This window comes from Camelus bactrianus, chromosome 7 (genome assembly GCF_048773025.1).
Source record: "Camelus bactrianus isolate YW-2024 breed Bactrian camel chromosome 7, ASM4877302v1, whole genome shotgun sequence".
NCBI lineage: Eukaryota > Metazoa > Chordata > Mammalia > Artiodactyla > Camelidae > Camelus > Camelus bactrianus.
Window position 1 is genome coordinate 23,687,086 of NC_133545.1, and position 22,836 is coordinate 23,709,921.

The 22,836-nt window shown below is 35.2% G+C and overlaps 1 pseudogene; it reads left to right on the top strand.

Annotated features, from left to right (window-relative positions):
* Nucleotides 1–20,018: 20,018 nt before the first annotated feature.
* Nucleotides 20,019–22,502, top strand: LOC105063216 (developmentally-regulated GTP-binding protein 1 pseudogene; annotated as a pseudogene).
* The last annotated feature ends 334 nt before the right edge of the window (nucleotides 22,503–22,836 follow it).

A 22,836-nucleotide genomic window follows, 5' to 3' on the forward strand; every position in this document is an offset into this window, starting at 1 on the left:
GGTTTTGGACTACTTCCTGTACTTTGGTAAATAAATATGTACATTTTACTTTTCCATAATTTAACTGCTATTTTATGCATGTCCCTATTTTGTACTAAGAATGTAGAAAAGAAGATCAGTATTATTTAGTGAAAATTCATAGTTATGGAAAATTTTAAAATAAGCAACACCTGCACTTTCTGTTTTACTTTCAGTATCTCAAAACAGGCAGAGTTTTGTCTAACAATTAGTTTTAGGAAAAAAGTAACAAGTAGACAAAAAAATTGAAACACCTGAAAATTCATTTTTCTGATGCATAATGATTAGTAAAGTTCCTACAACTATTTTTGCATGATTAATTTCTCAGCACAACACATCTACGTTTAGAAAGAATAGTGAAAGTATTCTTTACATTAGTTCATTTGAGGATTCTCCCATAACGAGATTTTATTATATGTTTACCTATGGTTCCTGATCTGTTTTCGCTGCATTTATATTCTTAGCAAGGAGTGCTACCATTTCCTAAAATATATAATAAACTATTATCAGCTGGCAGTCAGGTTAGTTATATACCTAAAGCTATTGTATTTGAAGCAACTTGGCAATTAAGACCAAATTACATTGACAGGTTTTATTAAATATATTATTCAACATAAACCCTTTGAGCTCAATTAATTGTTGTATAACAGAAACTTTAAGGATCCCCATACTGAGAAGTCAACAATAGTTTGTTTCAAATCCATAATTTTTTTCTTTTAAACAAGTAATAGAACATTTCCTATGGTCGGATTTTCAATGGCACAGCTCTTGGGTAAGTGCTTACCTTACCAACGTTGTAATCTTAGCAGAGATCCCACACACCAACTAGCAGGCTAGTCAGGTTGGTAAGGCTATACCACTGGTTCCTGAGCACTACCTAAAACACTGCAGTGGAGAAACTTGATCTCATACAAGAATTTTCAAAGCAAAACAAAGTATTTTAGAAGCACTGACTCTTGTCCAATCATCTATTTTACAAGTGAGGAAACTGAAGACCTCCTCCCTCTTGTCCACAGTGACTTCTGTCCTGTTGGCTTCTCTTCATATAAGGAAAAACATTTTTTGAAATCAGGTATTTTCATGCACAATATTTTTCTCAGAGGAAAAAAAACATGTTCAATCTTTCACACATGGGGACTTGCATATCTTAAAAAAGTTTAAGGACTTTTCACTCAGTTTAAAATTAAAATTGTTTTACTAATTATGAAAAGGACCATTTTTAGCCAAGAATAAAGAAATTCCTAATATATGCCAGATATTTTATTAGATCTTGAAGATTCAGAGGTGAATAAAAATGGTTCTATGATCTGAAAGATCTTGCAGTCTAGTAGAGGAGGCATAATGACAAATAACTGTAATTCACTATACTGATGTCATAATAAAGATGCGTGTAATGTGCCAGAAAGCACAGAAGGTGGAAAGAATATCTGCCAAACAACTTGAAGTAACTTTTACATCTGAACACTCTTCCTTTCTTACCCTGCTCGCCTTTTAAATAAATACCTTGTAAATCTAGGTATTTTTAAATTGATGTTTTTGGAACAATGCTATATGGCATTTCATCAAACAATGTATTGAATCCATAATAGATAGCACATTGATCCCCAGTTTTCCTTATCTAATAAATCCATCATTACACCAAAGAAGATAAGAGAATTTTTAATAACTTTTCTTTAATAAATTTGTGATATTGATCACTTTTTAAACATTTTGTTCTCAAGTGTTCACGTAACGATAAAATTTCTTGGATCATAGATTTAAATCAGTCAGTAAAATTGTGTGACTCAACTTTGTCAAAATTTTCTGGACTTTTGAACTATACCCATCCTAGAGTGGAAAAGCTTCACTCTCAACTCTGTAGGGCATTGAACCTAAAAAAGAAGTTGAATAGGCTTTCATAATGTTGTTTCTATTAAAAGTGTGATTAGCTAACCCTCAGGTAAGTGCTTATGTAAGCTCTGATCTTAGCAGATCCCCCACGTACTCATGGCTCATTTGATTTAAAAAATGTGTATTAAAAATCATTATGATAAATGCATATATATAATCTATTAAAATTAATATATTGAGTGACCATAACATTTATATGCATGCAAATCATTTAATTATCAGAAAAATCTATGAAGTACTAATCAATATCCCCACCTTAAATATGTAGAAATTGAAGTTTTAAAAGTTTATGAGAAATACATAAGAACATACAATAAGTAGATAGCCTAAGTAGGACTGTAAAACCTACTTTTCTGAAATTTCACAGTGATGAATTTCCTATGTTTTATTTGTTCTAAACATCTCAATTTTACTTATATAGCAACATGTAATTATTACTGTCAGCTTCATTATATTGGAATAGTTACAAAAATAAAATAGAAATGACTAAAAACTGTTATATTTAATCACAAAAATCACATGAAGAAAAGAGATAGACTCTGGGGTTAGAATCAAAACTTAGTTCTTTGTGACTTTGAGCAAATTACTTAAAATTATCTGAGCTTCTGTTCCTCTTCTTGTAAAATGTGTATAATAATACATAGCCCATAGTACTTTTGTGGCAAATGAGCTCTAGAGAAAATATACAGGGTAAGAGTGGCATAGAGTAGGTGGTTAATAATTAGCAGCCAGTAATTTATTTTAAGAAAAGCTATCTTAGGAATTGAAATTATTTTAAAGTTGCTAATACTTTTTGGATAGAGTAGAACAACTCCAAAGTTCAGTTTTAAGACATTATGTATTTGTCCATGAATTTCAAATAGCTAATTAATTTACCAGTCTCATCCCTTTAATAATGATTTCTTAAAGAGAGCTTATCTGGAAATTTGTCTATAATGTATTTTGTGAGGTAGCTGGAATGAAAAATTTATGTGAATGTCCTCAAATTTATAATTAGTTGGAAAGCTGTCTGGCAATAGGCTACCAAGGCAGCCAATATTTGACAGACCAAGACCCAGAGCTACGGGAACCACAAGAAAGTAACTGTGATATACTGCATATAATTGCCCCCTTGAGACATTTGCAGATAACTAATCTAAGCAGACCAAGGGGAAAAATCAAGAAAATAAGAAATAGTTTTTATTAAAGGCTCAAAAGCTATGCAAAGATTTTGGCAGTCTCACAATTGTGAGGTTATAAAAATTCAAGTTTGGGGCTCTCCAAGGAGGAGGGTTATGATAAGCACTTAAAGCTTTCAGTTGAGATTCCCAAAGGGCTACACTCAAGTGTAAAGGCAAACTGGAATTAGAACAGGACTCAAAAATTCTGAAATGGTTTAAATCTATGTATGGATAAAGGTGGTTTCTTTACCTAACAAAAGGAAATGAAATTCTCTATGGAGGAAGAAGACATCATCCAGTGCCTCTATAACTTTTCCTACAAAACTGTGGTATTCACCAAATGACAAAAAAAGCAAGATCGAAAAGGTCAAAAGTCAGATGACAGAAAAAGATCCCAGGTACTCTATATATTGCAGTAATCAGACTGGGACTTTAAAATAACTATGATTAATATGTTCAAGAAAATAAGTAAGATGTAAAATTTAACTAGAAAATTAAAATCCATTAAAATAACCAAGTAAAAATTCTAAAAAATAAAACATATGATAAATTAAATTATGAATTTAATAGATATGTTTAACAATCTAATGATTAGACACTGCAGAAAAGAAGATTATTAACTAGGAAAAAGAGAAACAGAAATATAAACAGATTGATGCACAAAGTCAGAAAAAGAATTAAAAATAAACAAAAGAGAATGAGAGTCATATGGAAACACTGAAAATATCTAACATGCATGAAATTGGAGTCCAAGAAGCAACAGAAAGAAAGAATATTTGAAGATATATTGGACAGGGAATTTTCCAAGATGTATAAAACTAGCTGGCAACATCAAACATAAAAGATATCAAAAAGCTCTAAGATCACAGGGGATAGACATCTGAGCTGTACAACTGCTGAAAAAGAAAAAGAAAAACTTAAAAGAAGACAGAGGGGCAAAAGGACACATTACCTTCAAAGGTGTAACAGACAATAAGACTGACAGCTCACTGAATACACATGATGCAAGTCAGAAGACAATGAAATGACAGTTTTAAAGCTGGGAAAAAAAAAAGCCAACCTAGATTCCTTTAGCCAGTGAAAACATCCTTAAAGTGATGGTAAGATGAAGAAATTTTCAGATAAAAAACATATGAGAAAAGTCATTTCAAGGGCAACTGCACTAAAAGATATAATAAAGTCTTTCTTCACGAAGTAGGACTTCAAAAAGTGGAAGCACAGTAATGCAAAAGAATGGGTAAGTTTTGAAAGTATGGACCTGAGAGTAAATCTAAACAAATCTTGACTGTTCTAAATAATAATGTCCTGTGGAGTTTGAAGTGCATGCATGTTTGTGCATGTGTGTAAGTATGTGTATTTGTATATATACAAATATGCATATATACATGGGTATTTGCATATGTTTATATATTATTAAAATACATGACAACAGTAGCATGAAGTTCAGGAGAGAGACAAATGGACATAAAATATGTGAAGTCTTTGTGAAGTCCAGGAATTGGTACAAATATTAATAGAAAGCAGAATGTTGAAACTACTAGGGATACTACTTAAAGAATAATAAATATATGTATGTAATTAAAAAGCTAATAGAAGAATAAGGAGATACTTTAAAATTACATACTCTAAAAGAAAATAAGAATGGAGGGAGAAAAAATAAACAGAAAAATACAAAAAATAATAGATTTAAATTCCACTTACATCATTACTTATATTTATTATATAAAATTTAGATTGATTAAATGGGCAAATTTTTTAATTGTCAGACTTAATAGAAAAACAAAATCAAACTACACACTGCTTACAATAGATACACATTAAATATGAAAAGATATAGGAATTATGAAAAAGGATGAAAAAACATTCCATGTAAAACTACACATAAAGAGAAATATCTCATAATGATTGTATTAGTTGGGGCTCTCCAGAGAAACAGAACCACTGGGATATATAGATAGCAAGAGACTTATTATAAGGAATACGTTCATGCAATTATGGACAATGACAAATTCCAAGATCTGCAAGGCAATCAGGCAGGAGTAGTTCCCTATTACTCTGGGAAGAGTCAGCCTTTTTGCTCTATGGAGACCTTCAACTAATTGGGTGAGATCCAACCACATTGAGGAAGGTAATTTGCTTTACTCAGTCTGCCAATTCAAATGTTAATCTCATCCAAAAACATCCTCATAGACACACCCAGAATAATATTCGACCAAATAACTGGACACCTATGGCCCAGTCAAGTTGGTATGTCAAAATTAATCATTACATTAATGGAAATGTTCATTGAACTGAAAGGTAGAACTATCCTAAATTTGTATGCACTTAACAGTACAGAATTAAAGAAGATGAGGCAAAGTCCTACAGAACTCAAAGGAAAAACAGACAAATTCCAAAAACACTGAAAAGCCTTAACAGAAATCCTTTTGTAACTAATAGAAAAGAAAGCTAAACAACCAACAGAAAACACTAGATTTGAAAAATGCAATTGACAAGAGATATAATTAACAGATATGGAACACTGTCTCTAACAATAAAATAGTACAATATACTTTCACCGACTCAGAAATATTTTATATAAAAGACCATATATGGTCCACAAAACAAATCTCTACAGATTTCTAATGATGAAATTGATACATAATATACAGAGAATGTTCTTTGATTATAGTGGAATTAGCCTGAAATCATTTAAAATTGATACAACAAAAATTACCAAATTTTGGATATTCAAGCTGCACACATCTAAACACCCATAAAATCAAGAGAATTAGAGTGGAAATTAGAAAGTATTTTAAACATGAAATACCAAAACTTGTGGGAAACACATAAAGCAGTGCTTAGAAGGAATTACATAGCCTTACTTGGAAGTACTAGAAAAGGAAAGCTGAATATTAATATTTATTAGCTTATATCAAGAATCAAAGAAAGGAACAACATACTAAAACTCATCAATAAAAAAAGTAATTAAACTAAAAACAGAAATCAGTGAAATAGAAAATAAACATACAACAGAGAAAACTAAAACCACGTTCTCTTAAAGACTAATAAAATGATGAACTTTGAGCAACACTGCTTAAGGGGGAAAAAAAGGAAGACACAGAACAACATCATGAAGGAAAAGGGACAACATTACATTAACACAAACATTAAAAAGTAGTAAGAACAACTTTATGTCAATAAATTTGAAAATTTAGAGGCACTGACTGGACAAATTCATTTAAAAACTCAACTTCCAAAATATCAATAGGCCTTTCACCTATTAAAGTAGATGAATCCATAATTTTAAAGTTTAAAAAAAGGTCTATCTGGAACATAACATGAAACAAGTATGCCCACTATCACCCTATCTATTCAACATGGCACTGAATGCCCTGGCCAGTGGAATAAGGCAATAAATAATAAATATATTTCTCAATTCAATATTTTATTTGTTTTGGATTTTTATGTATACAATCATGCCATCTGCAAGTAACAACATATTTCTCTTTTTTCTTCCTAATATTTGTAACTTATATATCTTCCACTAGTTTCCAGCACCAAGTGAGATCTGCTTCTAACCTTAAGCATACTTAAAGGGTCTTCTACAGAACTACTCAGAAAACAGTATGTGTCTCCTAAGGTTAGAACTGGAACAGTTGACTGGAAAGTCTAAAAGGTGGAGGCACCAAATAGCTGTGTCAAAGCTGCAAAATGAGCAAAGCAGAGGTTGCTGCCACGTTAGGTATCATTTACATCTCCAGAGTTTGCTCCTGGTAAAAAAGGCATGGACTTTCCCTGGGGATCAGTAGAGGAACATGTGAGAGAAAAGTAGGCGGAAGCCACTGTAAATTTTCCTACAGTGAAAATAATGATAATGAATATTACATCATGTTTACCATGGGATGGGTGGATGGATAGATGGAGGGATAGACAGGCAGACAGGCAGGTAGGCAGACAGATAGGTAGATAAGTAGGTAGGTAGGTAGGTAGGTAGGTAGGTAGGTAAATAGATAGACTTCCTCTCAGCAATTCTATGACATTAGTTCTGTTTATCATCATCCCACGTTCAGATGAGAAAACTGAAGCAAGAGATACTACATAACATACACAAGGTTGCACAACTGGTAAATGGTAGACTCAGGATTTGAACTCAGCCAGGCTCAAGATTTTCTTTAGCACCATATTATGAAACACAAAACAGAAAAAGTCTAGGTAAAGTAGACCTCCAGAAAACGAGGAGGTAGAAGGAAAGGTAGGAGCCAGTCAAGAAAATTATATCCCTGTATCACAGACACCAATGAAAGTGCACAAGAGAGAAAGAGCTTTAAACACCTAGCAGCTCAGAAACTGAAAGTTAACTTGGCAATATCAAATGATTACATTTATTTGACCCCATCCCCACCTTTTATATCTTCTGTCTTTCCCCAATTTGATCCTAGAGGGGTTTGGAACTTTCATTTCTGGGAATAAAATATTACCTTCCCTAGTTTTCTTTTATTCACCCAAAACACTTTTTTTAAAAAACAATCACAGTTTTAAAAAACAGCTTAACTCATATTTGTCAGATTATTCTTATTCTGACTTCACTCTAAGAAGGATTCACACCATTACTTGCAGTTCATTAAAATCTGCAAATTTCTAGTCTCTGCGGGTGTGTGTCCTCAGTTACAAAAAGGATCAAATGCTTATATTTGGAAACACAGGATAAATGAGAAGAGACCACAAATTAGTTGTTCTGTTTTTCTCCTAACAAATTTTTCTTGCCAAACCAATTAAGTAAACAAGCTGTAGTTTCTATTCTAAAAATAAAAAATACACATTTACAGTTGCCCAAATATGTTTTCCTTTTCATACATAAAAGGAAATACTCAGAGGATTTAATTATAACAAGACTTTAACATTTGTGACATACATATGATAGGTTAGCTAATGTTTGTGTACTTTCTCTAAACACAGAAACAAACTAAAGGACCTAGCAAGCTGGCTTGAATACTGCATGGCAGCTGACAAGCTCGAAATTTGCCACATGGATATTATAATTGTTTCATTTAGCTTGCAACTCCTAGACACAAACATTGTCTTTCCTTATAGAATTTTTTAGTGTGGAGGAGAAATACTGGGAAAATTAATAGAGTCTTACAGAAGTGATAACTGTTAAAGGAAAAGAAAGATTAATAGCAGCCTATGTTGTTAAACTGTAAAAATCTACAAATGAGGGCCTAAAATATTGGTTCCAAAGGAATGATACTGAAGGCCCTCAACAGCTGCTTTCACATTACCCAGAGATATTTTAAACTTCAAAGATCAGCTGGGGCAGGTTCTAGGCAGATGAAGAATGAAAGGATCCTGTTGAGAAATGATCACAAAAGAATAAGAGAAAGGACATTAACCAACAAGGATTTTCCAAAGAAGGAATCCTGATCGGAATTATCAGCCAAAATATCCTATCTCACCTGAAATCTGCTAATTCTAAATATAAACTATTTAATATAAGGTGTCTCACAGAGAGGATATTTTTTTAAAAAGAATTTCTCACTTTTTCCTGCTTCTGAAGACAAGTCTACAAGGGTCTAATAAATGCTGTTTAAAATCAAAATTGTGCTTCTAAAATGAAGAGTTTCACAGATATCTCTATTGATGGAATCATAAAATGGAAACAGCAACAAAACTCGGTCATTCACCAATAGTATGTTCTTTTGCACTTTCTCTTGCCTCTATACATTATCACAGTTACTTCAGCTTAGAATTAGAACGCTCTTCGTTCTAATTGAATCTCAGGTTAGACATTCCTTACTCTGGGAATCTTTTCATGACTCTTCCAAACATTAGAAACTTATGACAGAATCTTTGCGTCTCCCCAAAATATAGGACTTTAGAAGAATCTAAATGTTTAATGTTCTTAATATGTTTCCACAGTACCCTATATTTCTTCTCTCATAGTACATACTTAGCATACATTGTGTTGAATTCACTTATTTTTTTTCCTTTGCTAATCTTATAAGCTTTATGAAAGCAGAAGACCTGCCTTTACCGTTCATTTTTACATCCCCAGAGCTTAGTGCAAAGCCTGACACACAATGAGAACACTGTAAATTCATGCACAGAAATGACAGACAAGCTCAAACAGAGCATACACAAAAACTCACAAAGTGAAGTTCTGACTCAGGACAAATATCTGATTATTATTACTAATTACATTATTATTAATGATTATTAATAATATACACTAAAATGAAAAGTACAGTAGCATAAATAAACATAAACTCTATAAAGTAAGAAATGAAATAAAGTAAACAAAAACTTGTGTAAGCATTCCAATTGACTTTGTAAATTTCTGAATGGACAGGAAGAATAAGAATTTTGTCAAAAAACAGTGGGAATGAGAAAGATTCTACTGGCATACATCATCCAACAATGTGTTTTAGAATATATGAGTAGTGTATTTTATAAGCCTTTCAATAACAGAAAATAGCTCTCAGTTGCCTTTGGAATTGAATGACAAACTGGCTGGAAATAAAATTCTTAGATCAAAATCTTTTTCCTTCAAACTTCCACTGAGAGGTCCTCCCCATCACACCCTACACTAGACTAAGTTATGCAGACACAGATTGCATTTCACCTTTTGTTTCAGTATCATATATGTAATTATTTCACTAATAAAATTCTTCCCCACCATCCTATAAACTCCATAATAATAGCAACTGTGATTATTCTATTTGCCTATAATTTACCTAGGTTTGAATCTGAAATAGAGTAAGTGTAAAATAAATATATTTTAAATGAATAAATGAGCAAATGAGTAATGCAAAGAAATATATAAAGCCCTTAACTGTACTGCTTCATTTCCTTCTAGCATTTACCACTTGAACAAAGGCATCTAAGGAAAGGCCAATTGTGCTCCACAGTAAATAAGCCACATAGTCTTAGTTCATGTTTAAAGGAATTTTTAATATTCTTTTGAATGTAGAAAGAATATGTCTATATGTGGAATCTTTTATAGTCTGTACTACAGAACTTTTTTTTTAAGTTGAAATCATTTGGATTCAAAATTTAAATTCCCCTATTAAAACGTAATTATGCCACTCAGTGATGCAAGATCTTGGGCAAAAAAGTGAACACAATCGTAGCTAACACAGAATGTTTTCCTTGTACCAGATACTATTCCAGGGACTTCACGCATAATAATCAATTGATTCCAAATTAACTCTATGAAGGTGGGTTAATTATATAGATAAAGCACCTGCAATAACAAAGGTTAAGATGCTTGATGATTAAGATATATATCATCTACATATATGTAAAATATGTATGCAAATGTATAGGACAGACATGTACAAGAAACTTAGCAGAAGTTACTTCCAGGGGGGACTGGAGGAATAAGGATCTGCAGTGAGAGGACGATTGATGTTTTACCATAAACACCTTTGTACTGTCTGAAAGGTTTACCGTGTGCATATGTTATACTTTCAGTATAAAAATAAAATGAAAAAATACTACCTATCCTGAGTGTGAGTTATGTATACTCCACTTGGAAGGGATGTCAAATGAAGGAAGGAAAGCCAAGGCCCCAGTTGTCAGATATCACACTCCTGCTCATGATCTGTCTTCTTTAACAGAGAGTGTTGAGGGTAATTTATAAACATAAAAAAAAATCTATTTTATAGATGCTACAAATAGGGGAAAATATATTACAAAATGCAGTTTGTTTCCCTTTATTTGATTTGTTTTACATATTAACTCATTTTAAAAGGCCATCATGAAATATCTGTTATATATTATATCTGTGCATTAGTCACTTTATTAACAGAATAACTGCATTATCAACATGTACTAAGATGCAGAAGTATTTCTTTGAAAACAGAACTGGCTTTTTGATCCCCATAATTCCAGTCTTATAATCATTCAACATCCAATCAGTAGCAAATCACATCATTTTCAAAGCTATGCTTAGTGGCATGATGAGATATCAGTCTAAGATACTGCTTCATTTGTCAGGAAAAAAGCCTGTAAGGAGAACTAGTCTATTTGTCTGTTTCAAAATGAGCTTAGAAAAAAAGAAAAGCTGTAATCTGAAAGACAAGAAATACATGACAGAAGACAAGACTGATAGTAGGATGAGCCACTACTGTTATTTTGCCTTCAGCTCAATCAAACTCACCGAAGAAATAGTAATTCACAGGACAACATGATAGAATGGAAAGGGATTGGCAGTGCTTTTTTTTCACGTTTGAGATAAGTACAGGCAAGCAAGGACCTTGAATCTTAAGGAAAGCACTTAATCTATTAAAATACATTTTAAAAATATATTTTAAATAAATATGTATTTGATATAAAAAGTATCATAGCATTTGGAGAAAGACTAGCAATAATGGTTGACAACAGCACATTCCAATCAATCCTAAACTTACATTCATTATTTTATGTATGTTCAAAATGATGAAACAAGTGTCACAAGGGTAAGTGACTTATTCAAAATAAAACAACCTAGAAACAGAAACTCAAATCCAAGACTGTCATACAGCATTTATTCACCAAATATTTATTTAGTTCCTCTCTGCCAGGCATTCTGCTAAGACCTTGGGATTCAATTCTCTCAAGGAACTCACTTGTTAGTGGGAGAGGCTGACGGTATCAAGTGAACTAATTTATTTTTACAAAAGTTACATTTTGTGATAAATTATATGATGGACATGAAGGGTGATCTGTGATTTACACTGAGGTGAGGCCTCTTTTAACAAGGGTCAGAGAAGGCTTCTCAGAGGTTGTGGCATTGAGCTGAGCACTGAAAGATCAGAAGAAGCTGCCTGTGTAGAGCAGGAAAAGGGACATTAGAACAGATGGAAAACAAAGTCCAAGGTTTTAAGAGAAAGCTTCACCTGTTTGTGGGACAGAAAGGAGGCCAGTGTTCTGACTGTGGAACCAAAGGAAGAATGCCATGAGTGAAGTCTACAGAGAAGGGAATGGGACCAGATTATTTAAGACTTTGTAGATCATGAAAGTTTAACTTTTATTCTAAATGACATAGAAATGCATTTAAGGGGTTTAAACCAGAAAATAAGTCTACCTAACTTTTTTATTATTTTTTTTTATCTAATTTTAATTTATAATTTTAAATGTAAAATTTGCTTGGCAAATGAGCAGACAGTGGTACTATTAACTTAAATTGACTGCATAATTTATACTTGAACAAGGATAGTTTCGAGAATGAAAGGGGGCATTACTAATCATTACACTATGGCGATGAATGTAAACTAGGACTGTTTCAGGTATATCACTTGGCTTTTGCTACAAAATCCCACTGGGTTTAAGCAACATTTATTTAGCTCATGATTCTGTATTCATGAGCATTCTGTGGCATGGGCCTTTTTCACTTAATCCCTTTAGGCTCAGGCAGAATGAAGAAGGCCAATTGGCGGCCAAAAGATCTAAGATGGCCTCTAGATCACTCTAGAGTCACACAGCTGGCTGTTTTCAGCCAGGGGTATGGGAGCAAATGTGCCACCGGTCTCTAATTACCCACCAGGCTGGCTCACCCACATGGTGACAACAGGGTTCCAAAAGCAACAAAAGTTGAAGCTACAAGACCTCTTGAAGCTTAGGCTCATAACTCATGTGACTTGTACCTCATCATTTCTACTACATTATATCAAAGAAGGTCACAGAGCTAGCCCTGGATTTAAGGGGTGGGGAACCAGACTCCACCTTTTGGTGAGAGTTACTGCAAAGTATTGTGGCCATTTGCACATTTGTTAGCTCTTTAGTGGACAGTCTGGGAGCTGTGTAAGATGGATGCTCTGTGTTAGAATAATTCCTTAAACCTTCCCTAAACCATCCATAGTCTCAGAATGACAGTAGGCATCATTAAAACAGATGCTTAAATCAGATATATTCACTGAGTATACTGGTCAAACATAGAAGATACCTGCCCATTCCCAGTCCTGTGCCTCCATCACTCAAGCTGCCTCTGAGGCAAAATACTCTCACAGCCCAAGAATTCTTACCCTTTGGGGAACATGTTGATGGCAGTAGCAAAATTAATGACCACAACTGGACCATTAATTGTCTATAGCTTTGCCAAATTTTCTTTCTAAGGAAATTCAAAGGAGTCAAGGTAAAACTCAGAGGAATAGGAAGGAAGTGTGGGTCTCATAACCCGACATGTTCTTAGCTTTAGTCCTCTTCTGGTATACTCATCCCCTCCTATCCAGGGTACGAGATCTGCACTAGTGCACTTTGTAACCAGATCCTCACCTCCTCCTGCACCAAGTCAACTTCCAACTGACTGAGTTTTACAGAAGTCTTTATTTTCAAAGCTGCCCAGAGTATCTCACTGAGTTCCCAGGTTTGGGAACCACTAATGTTATCAACAAGTTTGTAGTTGAATCTAGATTCTCATTTAATCTTGCTCAAAATGACATTTGTGTTTTCTTGGAACTAAAGAATTCATACTGCATAAATTATTTTCTAAGAGATGAATCATTCTTTCAATTTCTTTGAAATACTTTTACAAGAAAAATAAAATTTTATGTCACTAAATAAAGAAACCCTTCTTGAGTGTGATACTTCTCAAACTTCAGACAACTGGTTTCTGTAAATTAGAAGTTTCTTAGTGATATTGCTGGCAGATGCCACCTTTATGCAGTGAATCTTCAAGACTGACACATTATTCTCCTGAAAAGAATAATGAAATGTATAAAAATGAACAATAGCAACCACAGAGCACACAGAAAAGAAAATTCTGTTCAATCACACAGAAACTAACAGATGGCAGAATCAGTGCAAAGAGCAAGGCTTGCTACTTCTCCCCTTTGTGTGCACCAAGCATCGTTAAAGCATTAACAGCAATAATGGCTATACTCATTGAGTCCCAGACTACAGCCTCCACAAACGCCCAATGCCTCTCACTAAGCACTGTACTTGCATTAGTCTGTTTCATTTCCACAAAATCATAAGGTAGGAGTATTAGTCCTACTTTAAAGATAAAGAATCCAGAACGTAAGAATGTTAAGTAACTTGTCCAAGCCACACAGCTGGTGAAAGAGCTTGGACAGGACCAAGGTCATCATGTTCTAAAACCCATAAATTCAACCATACTACAACCTGCCACAGAGTGAGATGTGGCAGAGAAGGTGGCAAGAAAAATGAAAACATGGTCATGATTTCTAAACATACACTTAGTAGTAACTATAAATTTGACTTCCAAACTTGACATTCTCTCATTCCACAATTCAAGTAAACATGTAACTACTCCCAGGGGAAAATGAAGAGCATTACATTCTTTTACTATGTTCATCTTCTAGTTCTTTACACTTAAGAGAACATTATCAAGCTAAAATGTGAGGGTTTTTTTTTTCTTATTTAGGGGGAGTACTGTTTGCTTTGTTTCTATATCATATTCTTATCTGTCAGTGAAGTGAAAACTTATTTTTTTGCTTTATAAATAAAAACTACTAGCATTCAGGGGCTGCCCAACAAGTGAACAAAAGTCACTGGTGGGAATTAATTGATAAGTACAATGGAATGGATCCCATTTAAGGGGGCAAAGAGGAATCATTGAAAGTCCTCCTCTCCCACATACCATTAAATGGATCTTCCTATAAGAAAAAAGACACTTCATCAATTTTCCAAGTAGGTAAGGAATTTTCACAACTAAAGTTAAAGTAAAATAAATGTTAGCCATATATAGATTATTCCTAGGAATAATTTTGTTTGAAAGTAATTTATGTCTCTACTGGTAGTAGTCACTGCAGATCATTTGAACAGTTTGCCCTGTGAATTTTTGCTGAAAAGGCTTTTCAAATGATTAGTAAAGACTTTCAAATATATCATATATTCATACATCTCTACTTTCTTGCTTCTGTTATTATTTATCTTCTAAATGAGAATATCTTTTTAAATTTGCACAGCAAGTGCTTTAAGGTCAAAGGACAGGTATGAAGGAAGGTGGAGGAACACTGGACCCAAATATCAAGTCTGTAGAGACCTGTGCCTATGTTTTAGCAAAATAAGGTAGGGTGAAGTTTTGTCATAAATACAGACTTCCTGAAATTCATCAGTGCTGCTAAATCTGAGAGCAAGTAGGCAGGGCCAGAGGTGACAGGAAAATCACATGGGTCTTCACAAAACTTATAAGAGGACATTATCTTTCTTTTCAAATATTCAGTTTAAATTAGTTCCTCATAGCTGCTGTAGAAAAAGAAGGAAATGTATCTTTATCCTTCAAACAACTTGATAAAATCTTACATGTGTAGCTAAGCAGAGTGTTCAGGTGTGTCAGGAACCTCACTTTAAAGAAGTACATAAGAAGCAGATCTACACAGCCCATCTAGACAAAAAAAATACTAAACATTTGCTTTGTGGAGCTGAATGACTAAGATGAGCTGTTATATTAATCACATTACATAAGAAATGGACAAATCTCTGTTTTGTGCTATGTGGAGGCAGAAACTAACAATCAAAGCTAGGGAGTTTTAATAAGGAGACTTAATTAAGACACACATCATCATCAGAAACAGGAGCCTTTAATTCTGAGAAAAATCACTGCCAAATTTAGTTCAGCTGTGCTAAATTAGCAAAGACCGGGAATTTAGAAAATCAGGCTGTTAGGAAAAAGTATGCTAAAGAGTGACTACAGAGTACTGTCCAGTATAGTATATTGTTGGGACTCTGATCCTATCACAGACACTCTTGTAGATTTGGACAGGGGCAGGTCTCTAAATGATACCCAGTCAGACCTCCCATAAAGAGCAGAGTTCTGTAAACATCCTGACACCGGGAACCTCAACATCAAAGACCAAGGACTCTTCTTACACTCTGGCTTTCCTTCCAGTTTTTGAACAGCTTCATTTAATTGCAAGTATTGCCTTTAATCAAGCCAAATCTTTCTCTTTGAGGGTTTCATTTATTGTTTAATTATTGCTCTCTGAAATTATCCAGATGAAGTCTAACTCTACTTCTCAATACCTATACCTATTATGTTTTCTCTTCCCTAACACAACAGGATTTTCTGCCTTCATATAACGCTGCTTCAGACCTTACCACCATGTGGGTCAGTCTTTTCTGGAAAAAATCCAGTTGCTGTTTTTCTCAAAGCTGTGGTACCCCAACGTGTAATCTATTCAGTGTCTCATATAGGACTATTGCCTCTGGTCCTCTGAACTCTAGAATTTTGTAATTGCTACCTAAGTTTGCATTAACATTTTGGCAGTTACAAATATACTGTTGGCTGATTTTGAACTTGTAATCAACTAAAACACCTGTCTTTTTCTCATGAACAGCTATTGAGCCAGGTTCCTCCATATTTTGTACTCCACCAGTTGATTATTAATTTAAGTCCAAATTTGTTTCATCCTTATTTAACAAATAATCAATGTCCACTTGTAGAAAAATTAGAAAATGCAGCAAGACAAGCAAGATGAGCAAGAACATAAATTAAGTACAAATCATCCCTTTATTCCAAACATTTGAGGACAACTGCCATTTACATTTTGGTTAATACTTTCCAAACCACCTTTTCTATGTATATGTATGCCGGCTGTTGGATATGTGAATTTTTGTGTAGACACACAAAATGTAATTATAGATTCTCTTATGATCTATCCTTTTTCTAAGTTATACTTTGTGAATGTCTAAAATCTATAAGACAGATAGTTATTCATCTATATTTTCCTTTGAAATGGCTTCACAATATTCCATTTTCAGATGTAACACTGTTTCAGGTACTATGGCTATATAACAAACCACTTCAAAATGTAGTTACTTAAAACAACCCTATTTATTTTGCTCACAAATCTGCAGCTTGTTAGAGCTCAACAGCTTGTCTGCTCTAGTTAGAATCAGCCGTAGTGGCTCAAAGGCTGGAGGCTGGAACCACCTGAAATCTCATTCACTTACATGACTGGTAGATGCTGGCTGTCGGCAGAGATCTTAACTGGAGCTTTCTGCTAGAACACCTACAGGTGACCTTACCACGTGGTCTGGGCGTCCTCACAACACGGAAACACAACAAACTAGGTTTTAAGGGAGAAAATTCCCAGAGGAGAGAGAGCCAGGTGGAAAGTCATATTGCCTTTAAAACTCATCCCATTTCACTTTCATCTTATGTCATTCAGTGAGGGAGCCACAAAGTCCTGCCTAGGTTTAGGTGGAGGGAAAATAGACTCAAACTGTAAATGAGAGAGTGACAAGGTTAAGGAAGAGCATATGGGACTGGAAATATTGTTATGGCTATCTGTGGAAATCACTATGGCCACAGGTGTAATTCATTTAACCTACTTAACACTGTTTAAATTTTCCACTATTATAAAAAAAATGCTGCAAAACAATTCTCAAATATACATTTGTGAGTATTTACACAATTACTTCCCTAGGATATTTTGAGAACAGTAATTATAAAGTTTAAGCACATTTTTAAGGCTTTTGTAAATAATGGCAATTTAGACCTCAATCATCAGTGTATGAATGGAAAAGCCCATTTCTCAACTCTAGCTTAAACACTGGGTATTATCAGACTTCTTAATATTAGCCAGTCCTATTTTATTGTTATTTAAATTTGAGTTTCTTTGATTACTAGTACATTTGAACATCTTATGTGTATACCGATTATTTGTATTTCTTCTAAGAAATTGCTTTTTTCTTGGCTTTTGATCACTTTTCTTTGATCTCTCTCTTTGAAGATTTTTTGGAGAGTTTTACGTATTAACAACATTAAACCTTATCAAATATATTGCAATGCTTTTCCCAATTTGTTATTTGCCCATTATACTCTATGTAAATTTCTTATATTTTCCTGCATTCAAAAGAATATTGACTTCTTAATAATGGTTTATTTGAGGTCTTCTTCAAGACTCACACCTAAAAATTCACCTGTATTTTCTTCTGATACTTTTTTTTAAGATTTAACTTTTCTATAAAATCCTTCATAAGTCTGAAATTTTGGTGTATGGAAAGAAGTAGAAAACTACCTTTTTTTTTTCCTAAATAAGTATCTCTTCTTGAAAACTACCTTTCTCCTATTATTTATTTATTTATTATTTATGATACACCAAATATATAAATATACTAGTTCCTAACTTTTTATTTTCTTATAATTGCATTTATCTGTCTGTTCCAACTTATTTGTCTATCAAGCTATTCTATTTATCAGTGTATTCTTATTATACTGTTCTAGATGCTGCTGCTTTATGGACAATGATATGTAAACTTTCTAGTTTCTTAAAGCCATTTGAGAATCTGACGGAATGTTTAGATTCTCTACCTGGAAAAATGCACATATGTGCATACACAAAATTGTTTTCATTCAATTTCCCACAATTACCCGTATCTGAGATCCATATAAACGGGTCTTCATCTTTGCACATAACTCGTGAATTTAACTCTTGAGTTATATTATTTAAACTGTTACTGTGAATGAGTTTTCTATTTCAACTTCTGTTATATTGTTCATTGATAACATATAGGAAAGCTGCTGATTTTGTTAAACAACCCTTTTTTTCCAGCCACCTTTTTGAATTCTTTCAGATCTAATCGCTTTCATTTTAAATCCTTTGTGTGTTCTATATAGACAATCAAATCATCTGCATTGAATAGAATATGGCTTTTTCTCCCCCAGCATTTAAATATGATATATATCATGTTAGAATACTTAAAACATATATCCTGGTTAGAATATCTAAAACAATGCTTAATAACAATGGAGGCAGTAAACTTCTGTTTTTATTCTTTTTTTTACTGCATAGTTAATGAGAATAGAACTAGAGTTTCACCTGGTTACATGTGCAAGATAAAAATTCTTTACTGTGTTCAATTTCCTTCTGTTTTTCATAAGTTTTTCTCCTATTCCCAGTTTATTAAACATAAAAGCCTTTTAGAAGTTTTTATCGAGATATAATTCACTTACCATAAAATTCACCCTTTTAAAGTTTACAATTTAGTGTGTTTTAGTATAGTCACAAAATTATGCAACCATTACCATTATCTAATTCCAAAACATTTTGTCACCCCACAAAAATCATTCGTTAGTAGTTACACCCCATTTCCCACTTCCTCCAGGCCCTGATAATCACTAACCTACTTTCCATCTCTATGAATTTGCCTCTTTTGGACATTTCATATAAATACTTTCCTAGTGCATTAATCCCGTGATTTGAACTCTAAAGATATTTCTGAATTCTGAAGCTATTCTAGTTTATACTAGCTATTAATTTTGTACTGCTAGATGAATGTTGATAAGTTTTACAAGTATGCCTCTGAGTCTTAAGTCATTAATAAATATCACAGAAATATGCCATTATTTGTGCAACTTCTATGTACGAATCTCCTGCCACATTGGTACAACTAGCTAAAAATTTACTTACAAGACAATCATCTTGTCTGCACGTCTCTAATTTGCCCTGGAGTATGTCCTAAAAAAACATTAAGTGATTAGCTAAAAATATAACACATGGTTTCTGCTGTAGCAGCCAAAGCCTGCCAAACGCTGAATATGGAGTTTTGAGGGCATAGTTTATTCCAAGTCACGACATACTACTCCTAATCAATGCACCTTATTCTGTATGTGAATAGTCATCTCTTTCAAAACAAAATCCAGGCCCTTTTCTAGTATTAACTACAAACCTAATGACTCACAATTTTCAGAACAAACCTTTAAAAAAAAATCAAATTGTTACAGTTTTTCCTTACACTAAATCCAGTAACTTTTCTTTTTTCCATAGTATCTCAAAAATCAGACAATGTGGCAATTGCTAAATCTCCACTTTAGCATCTGCTATGCTAACACTACAGCCTAGATGGATATATGGTGAAAGGGACAACAGTATAATTCACATCAATCTGCCAAGTTGCTACTGGTTCTTTGACCCACAGTTTATGAAACCTTCTATGCTGAATTTTATTATAATCAATAATTCAATATATTATTCCTCCCTGAAACATTTGATCACTACAAATTATTATGAAAGACGAAGAGTCATGGACTCTGACATGAACAGCACTGGCATAGGTAAGGGCCAAGGAAAGGTTCCATGGGGGCACTTCGGATCTTCAGGCTCCCTCCCCACAAACAGGCCAAATGCCCGCCTAAAGGGTTGGGCGGGACCGGCCACCAGTGCAAGGCAGGAGGAGGGGTGGCCGGTATATAAGCTTTTCATTCACCCAGGCTCCTCTCAGAGCTCAGTCCTTCAGGCTGCCAGTACTGTCCGCAGCAACCCGGCATTTGAACAGATGTGTCTTCCCACCAGAGTGGGGCCTCAGTCTCAGAAGCCATCTATCCTTTGGAATCGGTCCTCTCTAATTCCTTCTTGTAAAAGAGCTTGACTTCCCCAACCCACTAGACCTTTGACCTTGTGCGGAAATGTGTACACATAAATGTACACTGTAGAACACAACAAAAATGGAGCACTTCTGTGGGGGACAAAATGAGGTTGGCTAATGCAGGCCCATTAACGAAAAACGAAACTTACCTTTTCCTAACCTCAGCTGCGGTAATTTACGGCTCTTCTCAGACATCAACAGAGGACGCCTGCCAATCTCAAAAAGCCAAGCCATTCACACCATCTTTGGCCTTCCTGTTTCCGACTCAGCTACCCCGACCCAAATAAGGAAGAAGACCAGCAGACAACCAATCAGCTGAAAAACACAAATAACTTCCACATTTACCTCATAAAACCTCACTAGTTGGAGGGACTGGTCATAGCAAAGTGGCAGAGCCCACGCTTAGCATGCGCTAGTCCCTGGGTTCAGTTCCTAGTACCTCCATTTAAAAAACAAACAAAAAATATCCCACCTCTTTAGCCTGTAAGCATCAGGGGACTCTGCTTCCCCGGCCTTGAGCTGCCTTGCAGGTAAATCCACTTACTTTCCTTCTTTGTTTTACTCAGGTGCAGAATTTGGTTTTTGACACTACATACCTGTGTGCACACAGGGGCCAGAACGGAGGTCCATACTGAATGATGCAGCCTACACCTCAAAAAGGAAACGACAGAAAATCATCCTCCAAAAGCTTCAGGTGTGGGGGCAGGTGGGGCGGGGAAGGATGCTGGCCGATTAGGAGGAGACTGCCCTGTGCTGTACTATCGCGGTGGTCGGCGAGTCTCGCACTGATCCGTCGCGAGAAGTAGGAAGTACCGCGCCTGCGTAGTGCAGTAGCCCTGTCGGCCGCAGCAGAGCGGATGGCTGGTGTGTGACGGACGCGGTTAGTGTGGCGGTCAGTTCGCTGCCCAGGACTCGCCGCCACGAGCAGCACTTTAGCCAGGACCTTGCAGATCGAAGCCGAGATGGCTCCGGCTAAAAGACCACAACCGCAGCGCACCACTTAGTGCTGCTTACGCCTCGCTGTGCCAAACTTCGCAGAGAACTCATTACTCCTGTTGTTGGTGGTGTCGGTGAGCAAGAATTTTGATGTGGCCAAGACTCGTGATGCTTGAATTGAGTTTGTGGGGTTTCTATCTATGGGGAAGTCCGTACAGCTCAGTAACTTGGTAGGGGTATATTCCGAGGTGGCAGCCTGAATTCACTACTCTAACTGCTGTGCCTGGTGTCATCAGATACAAAGGTGCCAAGATCCAGCTCCTGGATCTCCCTGGCATCATTGAGGGTGCCAGGGGTCGGAAAGGTAGAGGCCGTGAAGTCATTGCAGTGGCCCAAATGTGTAACTTGATCCTGATTGTTCTGGATGTCCTGAAACCTTTGAGACAAAAGACAGTATAAGGCTCTGGCATTCGCTGCAGCAGCAAACCCTCTAATATTGGCTTTAAGAAGGAGGATAAGGGAAGCATTAATCTCAAGGCCACTTACCATCAGAGTGAGCTGGCTATTGAAACTGTGAAGTTTTCTGGCTGAGTACAAAATTCTTAATACTGATATGAGTCTGCGTCCCGATGCTACAGCGAATGACTTCATTGAAGTGATGCAAGGAAACTGAGTTTATAGTTAGTTAAATAAGATTGACCGGCTCTCCTCTGAAGAATTGTTTATCATCTATAAGGTGCCTAACTGTACCCATCTCTGCCCATCGCTGCTGAAAGTTTGATGATTTATTGGGAAAGATCTGGGAGTATCTGAAACAAGTGAGGATTTACACCAAACCCAAAAGCCATTTCACAGATTACACATGGTAGTGATGCCGCATTACCCCAGGACCATGGTGGAGATTTCTGCATGGAGATTCACGAAAATCTTATTAAAGATTTTAAATATGCTCTGGTCTGGGGTTTCTCTGTGTAACACAATCCTCAAAAAATCGTTAAAGGCCACATGTTGGAGAATGAGGGTGTCTTTCAGACACAGAAAACTTCCCCTTTCCCCATCCATCAGGATGACCACAGCAGCTTTCCCCAGGACCAAGCGTCCTACCCAGAATCTCTTCCAGATTTGGATCAGGATTCAGAGGAGGGAAATGGAGGCACCCAAACTGCAACTTTATTTATCTTATCTTCATGCCACCTTGTGTATTGAGCTGCATAAAGAACCAGGTAGGAAAAAAATGACCACATTGAGTAAGATTTAACTAATATCTATTTGGGAATTTATAATTAAGGTGGTCATAGGATCATAAACATTTCTGAAATCTTGCTCAGGGCATGAGCATGCAAATCTGCAAATATGTAAACAAGGACACCTTTACCTGAGGTGAGGCTAATGAATATTTAATAATTCTTGAGTGACGTAACCTTTCTATGACAGTGCTCTCTCTGATTTTAATGCTTGCATATAGGACACACCAGTAATTACTTACTAAAACTTTTATCTTTCCTCATATAATGAATAGGAAATACAAACCTGAATATAT